At 41.9% G+C, this 19,492-nt stretch overlaps 1 long non-coding RNA gene across 1 annotated transcript in view; it reads right to left on the bottom strand.

Annotated features, from left to right (window-relative positions):
- Positions 1-19,492, bottom strand: part of LOC140908196 (uncharacterized) — a 562,606-nt gene that overhangs the window by 1,106 nt on the left and 542,008 nt on the right. The window lies entirely within an intron of this gene.

Here is a 19,492-nt window from a genome sequence, read left to right as displayed (position 1 = left end):
CTTACTTCCTTTTTTTGGGGCGCGTGGGGTTGGGGGTGTGACTGTGAATGCAATCTCAACAGCATACCTAAATCCCATGGCAATCATTAATTGTTATATTATCAGGTTATGTGAACAGATTATATAGAAACAAGTGTCCTCATAAATGTGTGTACAGTGGAGTCCATGGTTTAGTTTTCAATTCCACAAGCCATGTTCCCTCATTCCCATGAGATCCACTGATCACTCAGGATTGTGTTTGGGGGCAATTACTCCATTTCTGCACCAAGTCATTATTTTGTAAATGCCAATAAGCAGCCCATTCTGTATTACATGCCTGCAGGTCCCTGCATTCTGTTTTTAATGCTGGCATAGGCAGTGAGTTATATGGGCTAGGGATGCCCGTGCTCCACCAATATTCAGGTAAGTGGGCCTGGCTCCACCAATGTTTGGGCTTATATTTTCAGAGCTGTTCCATCCATAGGATGGACTGGGGCAATTGCCCTGGGCCCTGCACTTTGGGGAGCCCCACACTTCAGGGGGATGTGGGATCCAGGGCAGACTGGGTGGCTAGTGGGGAGCCTGGCACCAGCAGCAGCAAGCGACCCAGACCCAGCCAACCCCTCTCCGCTCTGCCCCGCCTCTTCCCGCCCCTGCCCCCACTCTGCACCTTCCCCCAAGCCCCTGCTCCGCCTCTTCCCACCCCTGCTCTGCTCCGCCTCCTCCTTCCCCTACTCCACCCACTCCCGCTCCCATTGCGCCCCTTCCACCAAGCCCCGCCTTGCTTCTTTCCAGCTTCTGCCCCCTCCCCCGAGTGATGCTGGGAGCCAGCAGGGAAGGGCAGAGCGGGCTGGGGCTGGGGCTGGGTCGCTCGCTGCCTCCGGCGCCAGGCCCCCCCACTAACTCCCCAGGCCTCCCTGGACCCTGCATCCTCCTGAAGCGCGGGGCCCCCCAAATCGCGGAGCCTGGGGCAGTTGTCTCGGTCCATCCTATGGACGGGATGGCTCAGCTTGGACCCATTCTGGGCACCACCAAAAATTATACAAACCTGGCGCCCATGCTGGCCAAAGGTAGCTTGGTTTGATATCGCTTGTGCTCAGTGGGCAGTCTAATCATGATGGTTGATGGCTCTCTTGATTCTCATAGCTCCCACTGTGCTCAAGGTTGCAGTGTATTAGCCTGAACACAAATATGAACTTAAAAGTGTACACAAGTATTTATTTAGATAATACATGCAGATACATTTACCCATTTCCTAGAAGGGTAACTTTATGAAATTAACTTGAAGTATTTAAGTACGGTAACTGACGTACATGCTGCACAGTCAGACTCACTGATGCACTTAGTGTTTTCTTGTTATGAAAAATTAGAATTGATTTACTTTTATAAAAATAAAGGTGATCTTTCTAAAATATATGCATATGAACAAGGGGACAATTTTTCTTATAAGAATGAAATATTTAAAAATAAACATTGGTTTCTCTTGGATACACAAAGGTTTTTAACGTATCAGTTTAAATAACCACTTCCCCGAGGTACCTAGTCCTTAAAACATCCATTTAAAATCACTTCTGGTTCTGAGTTGCTGATCCTTGAAATATCCTTGTTTCAATGTCACAGGCTAGGTGTCCATTTGCCTTTCTTTACCAAAAAAAAAAAAAAAAAAGCAGGTAATGTTGTGGCTTTTGAGATATAGCAACGTGACGCAAAGTGACAAATAGGACAATATGTCACAATGAAATATGCTATATTACAGCATAATGCAATGCTGATACCTAAAGAATCTATAATATGAATCTTATAAGAGAAGCCTTACTGCTGTACTTGAGTCCAGGGATTTTTCTGATAGATTAAAAGACTACTGTTACAATCCAGCCAACTTTAACAAGGATAATCATTTATTTATAGTTTACACATGGTCATATATTTTTGCTGTATTCTTTTTACAATGATGTCTGAGTCAGGATTTGTGTGTGTGTATGAACAGACTTTTTAAATATTAGCTCACTCCTCTTGCCTGATGGTATCACTCAACGATACCACAATTTAGAGTTGTGTTTCCCATTTCAACCCAATGGAAATGACTGTGGCTTCAGGAGCAATGAACTGTTTCATCAATAGCTACAGGCTTATTAAAAAAAAAAAACAGGGGCCTTGATTCTTGAATCTGTCCATGTTCCACTTGGTATACCTCCACTGAGGTGGAAGTGAAAGGAGGCCTTAAGACATTTTTGTGCTGCTATTATTGTTGGGCTATCTAGGGTCTAATCTGGCCAGCAGGACAGGTTAGAGCAGTTTCAAGGCTCCTCTAAATTGCATTCAGCTACCGCTAAAGGGGTCATTGTAACATCCAAGAATAGCTAGAGCATAGTGGTCCTCTGGTCTCAGCCCTTTTCGCCCGTCAGGTTACCACTACATTTCCCACACTGAGGGCTGTGAGAAGATGTAGGTATAGCATCACCCTCCGCACTCCGTGCCTCTGAAGGAACATTAGAATATCTCCTGAGGGCTGAATCCAGTTGGTTCAAAGCCTCCTTATAGTACCAGAGCAGCTTAATGGGGACATATACTGTACCCATGTTTCAGGCCCATATTTTTAGTACAAATGGCTGGCAATCAGAAATGAGAGGAAGCAGGCCCGCCGATGGGGGCGGGCAACAGGGGTAATTGCCGAGGGGCCCGGGTGATTTAAAAGGACCCAGGGCTCCTGGCCATTGCTGCTACTACTATGGCAGCATGGCAGGGAGCCCCGGGCCCTTTTAAATTGCCTGGGCGGGCCACAGGGCTCCTAAGCACATGCAGGGTGGCGACCGCTCCGGGCCTCGCATTTTGGGGGGCCCCGTGGGCCGGTGTGATTGGCCAGCACAGCTGTTCCCAGAAGTGATGGGTCAGTCCCGGAAGTGATGGATTCGTTATTTCTGTCCCGGGCCCCGAACTCCTCTAGGGACGGCCCTGTGGCCCAGAATTGCTGCCAGCAGGCCTGAGAGGAAATGTATAAAGCTTTAGAAGTTTTAATTAAATATTACTTTGTGGGAAAGTTTTCTCAGGTGTTTCAAATGCAATATATCACAACTATCATAGAGTATATCTATCTGCAGTATATATTTACTCCATACATAAATGTTATATTAAGAGAATGGTCAAGTTATACGGTTAAAAAATCAAAAATCAGGAAATACCAAAGTTAAGATTGCATGTATCACCTTAAACCTGCCCTTTGTTTGTATTACAGCAAAGTCCTTAATTACTTGATCATATGTTTTTTTTCTTTTGCTCTCCTATGTCCCCTCTTCTTCCCATTTTCCCCCCTCCCTGCTCCTTTTTATTCTCCCTTTGTCTAGAGCTTCAACTTGTATGAGTTTAAAATCAAGAGTGTTTTACAGATAGAAAATATATTAAAAAATTCATAACTGTACTAAGAATATGGAATTCATCTGTACACAACAAGGATTCCCAAATTACCCATGATGAAGTCACCCGTATCTCATCAAGATAAATTCCAATACACTTATGATAAATTCCCTGCACACTGGAAAAGAATACATAAGAGCTGAACTCTTCTCTGACATTTATCTTCTCTTGTGAGGAGGGATAACTCACAAGTGCTGTAGTCACAAGTGAGTTATTATATCTCTCCTCACAAGCAAAGATAAATGTCACAACAGAAAGGAGCCATCATGTACATATGTTGTATATGTATATATGAGTATATAAAACACGATAAATATTTATTTTCCCTTCCTACTTTTGAGGATTGAAATTGTTTTTGATTGCAGCTACTGAAAATTAAAAGATTTTGGAAATCGATGTTTAAGTGGCAGAGTTTAAATAGGACACTTTAACAATGTATTATATCATTAATAAAATAACTATAAAAATAATCCCTATGCTTGTGTTTCAGAGTCTAGTGATTAGGCCAGTGATATGGGACCTGTGAGACCCAAGTTCAATTCCCACCTCCAGACTTTGTGTGACCCTGGGCCAATCACTTGGTCTTTCTGTGCCTCAGTTCTCTACCTGTAAAATGGGGATAATCCACTTTGCTACCTCAAAGGCTGTTGAGAGGATAAATGTATTATAGATTGAGAAGTGCTCAGGTACTATGGTAATCGGGGGGGCGCATCATATCCAGGAGTAAGACTTAAATATAGATTTGTAAAAACAGAATTTACCCAATGAAGAAAATCTGCAAAATATTTTCAACCCCCCCCACGGGGGGGGGGGCAATTCTCAGGGTGAAGCTGAGGTTCTAAGTATGATAAGTGGAGAAACTATGAGCCTATTCAGTTCTCCCTTCTCATCCAAAACTCCCACAGGTTTTAGCCTACCTGGGAGTCAATAAGGTACTTAAGATCACCAAGCCTTTGCAACTATTTTTCTCCAGTGGGAGAAAAAGGGAAGGTGGTGGGCACAGGAAGTATGAGAAAATGGTTTTCTTCCACCAAAATGAAATTAATTTTTTGTCACAAAATAGAAAAAAAATCAAAATCAAAAAGCTTCTTTCCATTTTTAATGGAAATATGTTTTCCATTTTGACAAGCATTAATGTTAATTCATTGCTGCTTTAAGCAGTGTTAATTAACTATTGCCCCCCCCCCCCCAAAAAAAAATCCCAGCACGGTGGCAAAATATAAAGTGTTCCTGCATACATAAAAAGACCATGTCCAAACTGTGTGCATATGTGGGTGAGCTTCATCTCATAAGAGAGAGAGAGCTTGGAAAAATATGTGTTTGTTTCTATACACAGTGGCCCATTACAGTTGGTGAGCTATTGGCATATATTTTTAAATAGAGCAGCTGTATCTACAGGTTTTTCAATGGGTTGCTAGTAACACCCACTTCTGGTTACCACAAATATTTTCTCTCATGACTAGATGGATATAATTTAATTGATGTAAAATGTGTGGTATATTTTTGTATAATCTGAAATGTCAGCTCCCAGCTTCTAGAATGTATCCTTGTATTCTTTATTAAAGTGAAAATTTAAAGGCTCATGATTTCCTTTGTTTGTAATAAGGATTTTGAGAGGATTTGCAAAGGAGACTGAGCACCTCAGAAATCAGAGCTAGATAAGCAATGCTAAAATGATTGTGCAGATGTGTTTTCAACATGCTGCAAACTGATTTAACTAGATTCATAGATTCACAGTTTCTAAGGCCAGAAGGGACCCTTATGATCATCCAGCCTGACATCCTGTGTAACACAGGCCATAGAACTTCCCCAATAGAATTCCTAGAGCACATATTTCAGAAAAACATCCGAGCTCGATTTAAAAATTGTCTGTGATGAAGGCTAAGATTTACTGTTTTATGGGGGCTTGATCTGGTAACCTTTTCTTTTACAAACACAAATTTGGTAACTTTCAGAGAAGGAAATTCTCATCTCATTTACTTATTACATTCTGGAGGGTCTCCACTGAAGAGCAACATTTCAGCCTTACATTTGAATGACATTTTTAAGAAGTATATGTTATAAATAGAATACCAGAGGAGGTTTTTTTCCATTCTGTAATACATACTGTATCAACTCTTCCTGATCATTCCATTACATACAAAGTTTATACATGATTCTGCACACACCTCACCTATACAATGCTTATATCCATGTGATAAGTTTCAAAGCCTATAATGATGGCATGCAGCTTTGACAGCCTTATCTCCTTTTCTGCCTGTCATAAATATAAAGGGAAGGGTAAACCCCTTTGAAATCCCTCCTGGCCAGGGGAAAGCTCCTCTCACATGTAAAGGGTTAAGAAGCTAAAGGTAACCTCGCTGGCACCTGACCAAAATGACCAATGAGGAGACAAGATACTTTCAAAAGCTGGGAGGAGGGAGAGAAACAAAGGGTCTGTGTCTGTCTATATGCTGGTTTCTGCCGGGGATAGACCAGGAATGGAGTCTTAGAACTTTTAGTAAGTAATCTAGCTCGGTATGTGTTAGATTATGATTTCTTTAAATGGCTGAGAAAAGAATTGTGCTGAATAGAATAACTATTTCTGTCTGTGTATCTTTTTTGTAACTTAAGGTTTTGCCTAGAGGGGTTCTCTATGTTTTTGAATCTAATTACCCTGTAAGATATCTACCATCCTGATTTTACAGGGGGGATTTCTTTATTTCTATTTACTTCTATTTTTATTAAAAGTCTCCTTGTAAGAAAACTGAATACTTTTTCATTGTTCTCAGATCCAAGGGTTTGGGTCTGTGGTCACCTATGCAAATTGGTGAGGCTTTTTATCCAACATTTCCCAGGAAAGGGGGGGTGCAAGTGTTGGGAGGATTGTTCATTATTCTTAAGATCCAAGGGTCTGGGTCTGTAGTCACCTAGGCAAATTGGTGAGGCTTTTTACCAAACCTTTTCCAGGAAGTGGGGTGCAAGGTTTTGGGAAGTATTTTGGGGGGAAAGACGCGTCCAAACAGCTCTTCCCCAGTAACCAGTATTAGTTTGGTGGTGGTAGCGGCCAGTCCAAGGACAACGGGGGGAATATTTTGTACCTTGGGGAAGTTTTGACCTAAGCTGGTGAAGATAAGCTTAGGAGGTTTTTCATGCAGGTCCCCACATCTGTACCCTAGAGTTCAGAGTGGGGGAGGAACCTTGACACTGCCTACTAATTTATATTCCCAGGACTACTCTAAAGATTCCAAAACTTTCAGCATCTGCAAACAGAAACCACAAAACAAAAAACATGCTAGAAAAATGGTTCCTTTTCTTCCTTCAAATGCAGATGAACTCCCACCTTCAACTTAAAAAAAGTTACATGTGTTTGAGGTTCAGGACAAGAATTGTAGTGTCCTGGATTATTGACAGTTTTAATGTCTGACACAGCCTGATTCATCAAGACTAAAATTCAAACCACTGGAAAAGGGGGGATACACAGCTGTTCGAAATAGCCCATCATTTGCTTCTAGCTCCTGAGTTATTAGACTGTAATATTGTAACATTATTCTCTCTCCAAAACAATTTAGGGAATTTGAGAGTTTCCCCCTCTTCTTAGGCCTGTATGATTAGACTTACCAGCGTGATGACTAAGACACCTAATTTAACAAGAAGAGGGATATGAAAAATAGGACTGTAATGGGACTTGCCTCACCACTGCAGCATCTCCTGCTGGCTGTACGGGGAATTAGTGCTGCATCCTCTTCTGGAGGTGTCTGTCCCACTGTCACCTCTGTTCCTGGACTCATGTCACTCCCAGGACTGTGGTGCCCTCTGCAGCCCTCCGGCTGTGGAACACTATGTTCCCCGCCTTCCAGAGGGGACCTGCAGTCTACTGTCCGGCCACTCCCTCCAGTGGCAAACTGCAATCCAAGGTCTAGCCACTTTCCATGTGGCTCCAGCACCCTCTTTGCCCTTGTATCAGGGCCTCAATCTGCAACCCCTAACAGCCACCCAGGAGCTGTCTTTTGCTCTCTCGGCCCCTGTTGGCAACACTGCTCTGTCCAGGGTGCTGGCAGGTCTCTCAGCCCTTCAGGGACCCCATCCTTCCTCCGTGGGCTCCCAACAGAGAACTCCCTCCTCTGCCCTGCAGTTCCCTTTTTATATGGGCCTGCTTTACCCTGATTAGCTGCTCCCCTCAGCCCGTCTCTGGTTGGCTGCCTCTCATACAGCCTCCCTAGGGCTGCTTTTAACCCCTTTTCTGCCAGTGTGGGGCAGACGCTCCATCACAAGGACAATAATTTTTTTAAATGTTCTAAAAATATGGTACCATTTTTTGCCCCACTGGTAAAAGACATAGCATTTACAAAATTCATATGAGTGGTATTTCGGGTTTACTGTTCTCAGTCTAGGATGTGGTGTACAGTAATCATTCTAGATCCAAGATGCTTGAAAGAGAGCCTCTTTATTCATGGACACCGTTCCAACTGCCTTTGCGTGACAGAACATGGGCTTCTGCAGCACCCTTCCCCCAGACTTACTGCCTGGGAAGCTAAACCACTTAACAATACAGTTGCCAATACCACAAGGAAATGTTCACATATTGAGATAGATGTGAAAATAGAACTATAATCAGACTGTTACCATTCATTAACTTACTGCTGAGAATATCCACTTTGCTGAAGAGAGAGGCACCATTCATGATACCAGCTACACAGGACCCACACTGAAAGAAACTTCAGGTCTGATGCTGCCTCCAGTGAGCTCAGTGGAGACAAGATCAATCCACTTTTTCTTAAATAGGTGCTACTCTATTTTAGTGTGAATTTACTTTCAAAGAACTACAACTATGAATGTTCAGAGAGCTAAGGAAAATTAATGCAGCTTGCTTTTACAGCAAATGGCAAAATGAATGGCCTAAAATGACAAACCTTACAGACTATTTAATTGCTGTCACCTACAGTATATGAAGAGTGGTACCAAATCATAAATCAGTTAAATACAACTGCAACGTAGCAAAGAATTTTCTGCATACACTGAAATTCTCACTTTTTACTTTACCTTCTGGTTAGACTTTATTCAGTGTCCTATTTCTATATTATAGTAAAAGCTCTGTTATCTGCAATGTTGGGGGAATGGGAGGTGCCAGTTAATTGAATATTCTGGTTAACTGAGAGTTATACGTTACCAATGGAATACCAATTTTCAAACTACAATAAAATGAATAAAGTATAAAATGGTATACAGGTACTCACCAATCGAGCAGTAGTACTGCACTGCAGAGTGGTTGGTTTCTTGAAGCACTTAGATGTATACAGGTAAAGTTTTCTATACAGTGAGTTATCTTATGACACTACATATCACTATGGGCAGCGCATGGCGTACACCCAGATCACTAAAAATACACTTAAACTAAAACAATACTCAACATATTTAATCTTTCTTTGATGACTCAGAAGACGTTTCAGGATCTTGCAGTGCCTCAGGTCATCATTATCAACACCAATTACCACTGTAGATGTAGAAGGTGTAGGAGATTGGGCTGAATCTGTAATGACCCTATGACACACCCCAGAAACTGCTTTTTTGAATAAAGCCGATATCAGCTTGCTTACTTGTCTTCTGCCTCTTTTGCATAAAAGTAGAGTGAAGAACATGCACTTGCTAATGTGCTGGGTAGTGTACTAGTCCTAGTTACTAGATTGAAGATTTGTATTGGGATAGATCAGAAATGCTGGTTAATTGAGTGCCGTATAACAGAGCTTTTACTGTATTTTATAGTAGTTACACATTGGAAAGCACAGTGAGCTACTCCACATGGGCAGCAGTGTATAAATGTTGCTCTATTGTGTTTTATCACATTCACGATTCACACAAGTTAACTGCTGCTGAGAATTGTATTCTAACAACACTAAAACAGACAATTTCAGAAGCAAAGCTGAAGTTCATGACTCCACAGACATGTTACATGTGTTCTAAACCCAAGGGTGACATATTCAATCTTCTGATCAATTCGATAGCCTGACACCACGTATATAGACTAGTGCAAATGTATTCTACTTGCTTTGCTGATTCTAAAGTCAATGGTAAAACATTCCAAATTTGTGGCATAACATATTGATGAAAAGCACATCATATCTGGTATGTTCAATAAGTAACCATTCAGCCTTTTACAAGACAATAACTTATCAACTTACATATACATCCCAGCTCATATAGACAGATGGCCACAACAACCTGAAGGACTGAATGAAGAATATTCATTTAAACTTTTCACCTGAATTTTGATTCATTAACTTAATCATAGCTATGGATCAATAAATAACTCTTCAATGTGCAGGAGGATAGTGAATTTTAATATAAATAATATTGATTTAACAAAGTATAGTAAAAAGGGGAAAAGAAAGTTTGGAATGACCTGCACTCCTGTACTTTGTATATGTAAGTTGGTGTTCAAATACTATTGAAAACTGACCTTTCCTGAAGGGAAGATTCTCAAGACGATGTCAATAAATCAAGGATTTGCACTTAAGACAACTTTGTTCCTTGCTGCATTTTTTTCTCAGAACATGTAGGAGCTTCACAATATCTGGAGGAGCACAGGATTATTTTCAGAACAAGCTATGTGCAGGGGATGTATCCATATACTAAACAATGTATTCTATGTGCCATGTGGGTAAAGTCCTGACCCAATTAACATCAATGTATGTTACAATCTATCGATGTACATTTAAAAGAATGTAGCAGAATTAGTACACAACCAAATCTATAAAGTACCATTCACACCTATGGCTCTATATAAAAGAGTCAGCTAGAAGAGCGTCCTCATATCCTCAAGCTTCTAATAAGCTTGGCCAACCACCATTATTCACTTCAGTTTTATATCACATACATTGCATCCCTAACATGTGTTGAATGGTGTAACCACGATTCTGATTACTGTGACCTGCACCTTTAAATACAGAGTGCTCACCTGTGTGCTAAAGGATTCATAGATTTTACTTCAAGAAAGGACTATTATGATCATCTAGTCTGACCTCTTGCATAACGCAGCATATACCTTTTAGAAAGACATCTAATCTTGATTTAAAGACTTCAAGCATTGGCGAATATACTACATCCTTTAGTAAAATGCTCCAATGGTTAATTGCTCTCACTGTTAAAAATGTGCATCTTATTTCTAGTTTGAATTTATTGGCTTCAGCTTTCAGCCACTGAAATATCATAATATTAGCCTTTGCCTGCTAGATTAAAGAGCTCTCTAAAATCAGAAATCTTCTCCCTATGTAGGTACTTATACACAATGATCAAGTCACCGCTTAACCTTTGTTCTGATAAGCTATATAGATTGAACTTCTTAAGTCTCTCACCGGAAGGCAGGTTTTCCAGATCACAAGTCATTCTTGAATTTTAAAAAGAGTGAGAAATACATTCAGCTTCTTTCCATAGAGATTTTTTTCCGTTAAAAATATTTCGTTGCTTACTTGAACAATTGAAAATACATGTTTTGTTCCATGTATGAAAAAATAACACCCAGCAATTTGATCACTGATCACAACAGATTACTACCAAATCTTCTTTGTTCTACTTTTTGAAAATATCCTTTAAAAAAATCCCACAAAATGTTTTGTTTGAAAAAAATCTAGTTGGAAGCTTTGTGCTTTTGTGACCAGTTACAATAAGTTGTGTCACTGCAGTATCTCCCTTCTCACCTCCAGGAAAGCTAACGTCCATGCACATTCATTCAAATCTTATGACTCCCTCTGATTTTCGTGTACAAATGCTGCTCCATTTGCCAGATATGAACATTTCAGGTGTTCAAGCAAAGTACAATACTTAGTAGAGCCAGCAGAAGACACGATAAGTCCACAAAGAAATTGAACTCCTATACATTTTGTACAAAATACATTTGCTCTATGTATCACTGGAAAAATGAAGAGCGGTACATTTTTCACAAAGCTGCATTTTGTTTGGAGTTTAATGGCCACTACATTAGAAATCATATCTACACTTTTTTGATGTTTTGAACTACATTTCCAGGTTTTCCCTAAATTATAGTAGTTATACACATTAATGGCCTGTATTTCAGAAAGCATATTGGCAGGTTGTCTGCCCAATGTTAAATATTATTTTCAACATCATTTAGAAGGAAAAAAATGCTCAAGTATTGTTTAATAGTACAAATGATTGTTGCTCATGCTTACAAAATTCTGGTTTCTCTTTAAGAGAGGTTCCAAGTTTTCCAGGCCCCCTTCCTCCTCTTTGCCCTCTTCTACTGCTTATGTGTGTGGCAGCTTTCTCTCCTCCCTGACCCTACCCATCTGTGTGTGATGAGCTGGCCATGGGAGGAAGTGGTTCCTTGGATTTGGAAAGGTGGATTTCATGGTCAGTTAATCAGCAATAACCTTTTTCACTAAAGGCCAATGTCATGGGGTGGTTCTCTATGAGTCTCTCTTGTCTTCGGTACAGACCACACTCACTCCAGGTCACCTTCACCATCACCATACTTTATTATACTGCTCTAGCAGGCCATTGCCTGTAGTACTATTTACAACTCCTAGTCAACTCCCCACCTCTTGCGTCTGGGGAAAAAGGGAACAGTACTGGCAGCAGCCAGATCTGCCTTCCTTTGGGCTCTCCACCGCTTCCCTCCTCCGGCTTCCAGGGCTTCCTTCCTTTCCATTTACCTGCTCGCAACTGCTGGAGTTGTTTCCCCTTCTAATTAAACATTCAGCTGTGGCCCTACTTGTTAACTGGCACCTAAACAGAGGATTAATTAATCTACATTGGTGGGTATTTGAGTGACAAGTTGCTGAGTAAGCTTCTGCCTCAGAACCCCTGCCACACCCAGACTGAGATAGCTACTACCCAGTGCGAATAAGGGTAACTCCACCAGGAGCCCCATTGACTTAAATGGGATTACTCAGGGTGCAAGGTACTATTTAATTGTGAGTAAGGTATTGCAATCTGAGCCTAAAATAGCACTTACCAGGTCTGACTGTTTTATAGAATGAACACAGAATCAGAAGTTAGAGATGGAAAACACCTGTTCCATCACCCGTTCTCTGTCACAGAAGAATCAGCTACAACAGTCACAATTCAATATTTAATATTAAGAATTAACCAAGGAATGAAAGTTTAGTGGTCTTGTTTTAGCCATACAGTGGTGGAACATATACTGTGCAAAGGCAATTTCAATCCTTTTTTAAAACATTTGAAGGGAGCCTCAATTTCAAAGTCTCAATTCAGTCCAACATACTTTTTAAAAATCCTATTGTTAGAAATACAACCTATGGCCCCAATTCTGCAATAAAATGTGTACAGACACATTTCAGTGTGGCTCCACACAGGTGCATGCTTGTACACAGAGACTTGCAAGCTCAGGGATTAAGTAAAAAGAGGTTAGAGGGAAAATATTTTCTCTCATTGATTCTATTCCCACCCCTGTTCCCCCCAGTTTGTTTACTTCATACATTGACTGCTCCTTCTAAATAGTCAGTTTTACTATCTCACCACACACACAGTTCTCTCAGTTTTTATTTTTAATTTTTTTAGTGTTTTGGTCAGCAACATGGAACTGAACATATTTTTTTAAAAATAGGCAAATGCATCTGTAAAATTACAACAAACAGCTGGTGTGACCCTGGGAGCCCGTTGCCAACTGTGCCCACATATCTATTCAGGGGACACCATCACAAGGCCTAATAACATCAGCCACACTATCAGAGGCTCGTTCACCTGCACATCCACCAATGTGATATATGCCATCATGTGCCAGCAATGCCCCTCTGCCATGTACATTGGTCAAACTGGACAGTCTCTACGTAAAAGAATAAATGGACACAAATCAGATGTCAAGAATTATAACATTCATAAACCAGTCGGAGAACACTTCAATCTCTCTGGTCACGCAATCACAGACATGAAGGTCGCTATCTTAAAACAAAAAAACTTCAAATCCAGACTACAGCGAGAAAGTGCTGAATTGGAATTCATTTGCAAATTGGATACTATTAATTTAGGCTTAAATAGAGACTGGGAGTGGCTAAGTCATTATGCAAGGTAGCCTATTTCCTCTTGTTTTTTCTACCCCCCCTCCCCCCAGATGTTCTGGTTTAACTTGGATTTAAACTTGAAGAGTGGTCAGTTTGGATGAGCTATTACCAGCAGGAGAGAGAGTTTGTGTGTGTATGGGGGTGGGGGGGTGAGAAAACCTGGATTTGTGCTGGAAATGGCCCAACTTGATTATCATGCACATTGTGTAGAGAGTTGTCACTTTGGATGGGCTATCACCAGCAGGAGAGTGAATTTGTGTGGGAGGGTGGGGGGTGAGAAAACCTGGATTTGTGCTGGAAATGGCCCAACTTGATGATCACTTTAGATAAGCTATTACCAGCAGGACAGTGGGGTGGGAGGAGGTATTGTTTCATATTCTCTGTGTGTATATAAAGTCTGCTGCAGTTTCCACGGTATGCATCCGATGAAGTGAGCTGTAGCTCACGAAAGCTCATGCTCAAATAAATTGGTTAGTCTCTAAGGTGCCACAAGTACTCCTTTTCTTTTTGCGAATACAGACTAACACGGCTGTTACTCTGAAACTGGCAGAGGGTCAACCATACTGTAACTGGTGTCAGGCCTGACACACTGTTACATGACGGATAGATTCATGATGGATAGATATCACCTCTAACACACTGTTGTCATAATATATATCTAAAAGGTGTCATGTAAGGTATCATGTGTAAACTGGTGACACACTGGTCCCAAAAAACCACTGTGTGACGTATGTACAGGTTATGTACAAAGAGTTGTATGTGTGTGTGTGTGTGCTGAAAAATATGTTCTTAAAATACATTTGGGAGGCAATGCATAAACCTAGCCTGCTCAAGACAAAGAAATGTGACCAGCTCGATTACTGGCAAAGGACAATGAAAGTACATTTACATATAAGATAAAGAAACCTATCATGCTAATGAGCAGCATCTTAGCGAGCACACCTAGGGAAAGTGTCTGCACCGCAGCAATCCTTCTTGGCTCTTGAGGCAGAGACAATTGACTTTGGGTAATATAAGGGGAGCAAAGGGAAATCTTAGCTATTCATCATTTAGGAAACAGAGCCCTTTAGTTCTATGAACATTGGATCCCTTGGCCTAAAGGGCTGGAGATACTGGTAACTTGATGTATGAAAACTGCATAGGCAAAAATTGTAACGTGCTAAGATTAAGTTTTAGTCACTAGAAAGCATGTTTTATTTTGTTTTGTTTGTAACCATACCTACCATACTTGCTTAGTATCACTTAAACTTCTGTTCTTTGTTAATAAACGTTCTTGTTTTATTACAAAGCCATCTCAGCACTGTATAATGATAAAGTGTTAGTCATCAGGTAACCTAACAGGCTGGTGTATGCGCTGTCTCTTTGGAGGCAGCAAACTTAATTTCTGTGAGAGAGCAGTGAGAGGGACTGGACACTGCAGGGAGATATGCCTAGGGAACTCAGGGAACTGGGGTTCACTGATTGTTATCCGCAAGGCTGTGATTGCAGAGCCATTGGCCATTATCTTTGAAAACTCGTGGTGAACAGGGGAAGTCCCGGATGACTGGAAAAAGGCTAATGTAGTGCCAATCTTTAAAAAAGGGAAGAAGGAGGATCCTGGGAACTACAGGCCAGTGAGCCTCACTTCAGTCCCCGGAAAAATCATGGAGCAGGTCCTCAAAGAATCAATCCTGAAGCACATACATGAGAGGAAAGTGATCAGGAACAGCCAGAATGGATTCACCAAGGGAAGGTCATGCCTGACTAATCTAATCGCCTTCTATGATGAGATTACTGGTTCTGTGGATGAAGGGAAAGCAGTGGATGTACTGTATCTTGACTTTAGCAAAGCTTTTGACACGGTCTCCCACAGTATTCTTGTCAGCAAGTTAAAGAAGTATGGGCTGGATGAATGCACTGTAAGGTGGGTAGAAAGTTGGCTAGATTGTCGGGCTCAACGGGTAGTGATCAATGGCTCCATGTCTAGTTGGCAGCCGGTGTCAAGTGGAGTGCCCCAGGGGTCGGTCCTGGGGCCGGTTTTGTTCAATATCTTCATAAATGATCTGGAGAATGGTGTGGATTGCACTCTCAGCAAATTTGCGGATGATACCAAACTGGGAGGAGTGGTAGATACGCTGGAGGGCAGGGATAGGATACAGAGGGACCTAGACAAATTGGAGGATTGGGTCAAAAGAAATCTGATGAGGTTCAATAAGGATAAGTGCAGGGTCCTGCACTTAGGACGGAAGAACCCAATGCACAGCTACAGACTAGGGACCGAATGGCTAGGCAGCAGTTCTGCGGAAAAGGACCTAGGGGTGACAGTGGACGAGAAGCTGGATATGAGTCAGCAGTGTGCCCTTGTTGCCAAGAAGGCCAATGGCATTTTGGGATGTATAAGTAGGGGCATAGCGAGCAGATCGAGGGACGTGATCGTCCCCCTCTATTCGACATTGGTGAGGCCTCATCTGGAGTACTGTGTCCAGTTTTGGGCCCCACACTACAAGAAGGATGTGGATAAATTGGAGAGAGTCCAGCGAAGGGCAACAAAAATGATTAGGGGTCTGGAACACATGACTTATGAGGAGAGGCTGAGGGAACTGGGATTGTTTAGTCTGCGGAAGAGAAGAATGAGGGGGGTTTGATAGCTGCTTTCAACTACCTGAGAGGTAGTTCCAGAGAGGATGGTTCTAGACTATTCTCAGTGGTGGAAGAGGACAGGAGAAGGAGTAACGGTCTCAAGTTGCAGTGGGGGAGGTTTAGGTTGGATATTAGGAAAAACTTTTTCACTAGGAGGGTGGTGAAACACTGGAATGCGTTGCCTAGGGAGGTGGTGGAATCTCCTTCCTTAGAAGTTTTTAAGGTCAGGCTTGACAAAGCCCTGGCTGGGATGATTTAATTGGGGATGGGTCCTGCTTTTGAGCAGGGGGTTGGACTAGATGACCTCCTGAGGTCCCTTCCAACCCTGATATTCTATGATTCTAAGGCAAGGTTTAGACCGGCAGAGTCTTGAACAGATTATTGGCAAGGCAGACACGTTATTGTGTAAGGGAACTGACATGCAGCTTAGCAGCAGCAACACTCTCAACTGCTGAGGCAGAGGAGTAACAGTGCCCCACAGTTCTGGGTGTCCCAAGTAGGATGTCACAGCAAGGGACACAGGCAGGCAGAGGACCTGACGTTACTTTTAACTTGTTCTTAAATTGCCTAGTTTTCAAGTTGATGGTAAGCCTTTAACTTACTTGTCTTTGTTTTAAGAGGCCTAAGCCAAGAAAAAAAATCAAATGAAAATACAGATATTATTTGACACACCTCTTGTCAAATTGTCTGAGGCATTCAGATCTTGCAGTGAGGAGGCCTATATACGAGAAGTTTCTGGATAGATATGCACCAAACCACCAGCACAAAGTAGCCTTATGTTTCCTATGCTAGCTTCCCACCACCACTCCACACAGCTGACATAGGTGGCATGGTTTTTCCCCCTAAAAACACAGCATTCCTAACTCCACTGATTTGCCACCTCCATATTAGCTCATTGTGGACATTAGCAGCTGTGCAAGTTAGCAGCCTTTTGGCCAGTCTCATTTCACCACGGCCAGCCATCCCTGGGGGTACAAAGATAGATTTAAGCCAGCTTTGTACTCTCAATTACCTGAGTTGTGTTGCATGCTCCTCAGCCACCCCTGAGGATCTTGGCCATTAGGAATTTGTTGAAACCTACTACCATGGAAATATGAGGCAAAGGCCTACTACAAAGCCCAAAGAAGGCAAGGGTAATACAGGCAGTCCTCGGACTTACGGCACAATTGGTTCCTGACAATCGTGTCTTAAGTCGAAAACTTCATAACTCAAAATTTCCCATAGGAACAATGTTGGCTCGAGCATCATAAAGTTGAAACCGACATTGTAACGTCAAAACAAAATGACATTTTATAAAAGTATGTGCTGTTCATCGTAACTTGAATGATGTAAAGTTGAGGACTGCCTGTATTCCCATTTTCTTCAGTAGATTTTGGATCAGACCTTAAATGAATAAGATCATCATTGCAGAATATTTCAGAAGAAACGTGACATTGCAACAACCACACTGGAGCAGGTGTGATTTGAAACTAAGGTGAAGATTGTGCATCTGATGAACAGGAGCATTCATCCTTCTTTTTTGTCACTGTATTGTGTAATTTTCATGTCAACGCAACCATTTCTGTTTAAATGTTTGCATGAAAAGTTCACTAAAAGCAAATGTTTTCTACACTGTCTGTAGCACACTCTTAAGTGGAACATATCACAATTAGTATTAAAGATATAACCCAAAAAAGGTATGGTCTGAGCACAGTCCATCCTATTCAAATTTACTATGACAAAGATTTTGTTTGCAATCAGGACTGTCCAATAAAATTTAATTTTCAAAATCCAGACATTTATACCCAGATCCTCCCTAGCCCCTGCCCTGCATAAAAAAAATTACTCCACCCAATCCCATGTACTGTATTTGTGCATCACTAAATCCAAAATAGCTATATGGGTTTAAATCAAATGTACAGAGGAAAAAAAAAAAGAAAAGAAAGTGGCACCTGCTCTATGTTGAGAATTTCTATGGCAAGTTTCAGACCAACGTGAATTAAAATGGCTCGGTTATAAATCCCTCGAAAATAAGGTTTATAATGGAAATGCTGACAGACATAACGATAGCGGCAGTAGCTGGCACCACTGTAATAAAAGGACTTAAATGAAAAAGATCGGTATGCTTCACAAATGCTTGTGGATTTCAGGGTAGAGATCTATACAGACTCAATGTAAAGATGGGCATTAATATGCCCAAGTCATTATGATGCAGGGGTGTCAGTTACAAAGAATTTTGACACTCAACTCCTAGTCAAACTGAAAGAATTTAAAGGAAAAGCACAACTCATAGATTCCAAGGCCAGAAGAGACTGCTGTGATCATCCAGTCTGACCTCCTGTATAACACGTCACAGAACTTCCCCCTAAAAACTCCTAAAGTACATCTTTTTTTTTAAAAAAAAACAATCTTGATTAAAAATGGCCAGTGATGGAGAATCTACCACAACCCTTAGTAAATTGTTGCAATGGTTAATTAACCTCACTATTAAACTTACTCCTTATTGCCAGTCTGAATTTGTTTAGATTCAACTTCCAGACCTTGGCTCATGGTGATACCTTTCTCTGCTAGACTGAAGAGCCCATTATAAAATATTTGTTCCTCATGTAGATACTTATACACCATAGTCAAGTCACCCCCTAACCTTCTTTTTGTTAAACTAAATAGATTGAGCTCCTTGAGTCCACCACTTCTCTGAAGCCTCTCCAATTTATCAACATCCTTCTTGAATTGTGGACACCAGAATCGGACACCGTATTCCAGCAGAAGTCACACCAGCACCAAATACAGAGGTAAAATAACTTTTTACGCCCCCTCAAGATTCCCTTGTTTATCCATCCCAGGATTGCATTAGCTCTTTTGGCCACAGCATCACTCTGGGAGTTCATGTTCACCCATAGATGGCATGTGACTCTTTCATTTGGGGAGGCTTATGTGAGCACTGGAAGCTCCCTAGAAGTAGGGGGACAGGTGCTTGGACCAGTCCCTCCCCCAGCTCCAAGGCCCTGCCCTCCTATGCCTCTTCCCCCTATAGCCCCATCCTCGCTCTGTCTCTTCCCGCCCCCACTCCAACTCTTCCCCTGAAGCCCTCCCCTTTACTCATTTCTCTCTGTCCCCTCCCCTCTGTTGCTCCCCCTTAAGGTGAGAAAAAAAACTCCCCTTAAGGGAGAGCATAGCCCTCTCACTTTTCAAAGCAATGGGGCCATGGCCCCCGGCCCACCCTGTTCCGGCCCCCCTTAGCTAAGTTGCTCTGGCATGAACATGCACAGCAGGAGGAGGAGGAGGAGTCCCACAGCTTGGCCAGCCAGTGAGAACCTGTGCATGCTGATCCCAGAGCAACTCAGCTAAGGGGCGCTGGAACTTAGGGGAGGGGAAGGGGGCCATGGTCCCATCACTTTTAAAAGTGAGAGCAGGGGTGCAAAGAGGTGGGAAGAGTGAGAGCAGGAAGAGGCATAGCAAGGATGGAGTCTCAGGAGAAGAGGCCAAGC

This window comes from Lepidochelys kempii, chromosome 3, assembly GCF_965140265.1.
Source record: "Lepidochelys kempii isolate rLepKem1 chromosome 3, rLepKem1.hap2, whole genome shotgun sequence".
NCBI lineage: Eukaryota > Metazoa > Chordata > Testudines > Cheloniidae > Lepidochelys > Lepidochelys kempii.
Note: the sequence above shows the minus strand (reverse complement) of the source record. Positions and strands in the feature narration are given on the sequence as shown.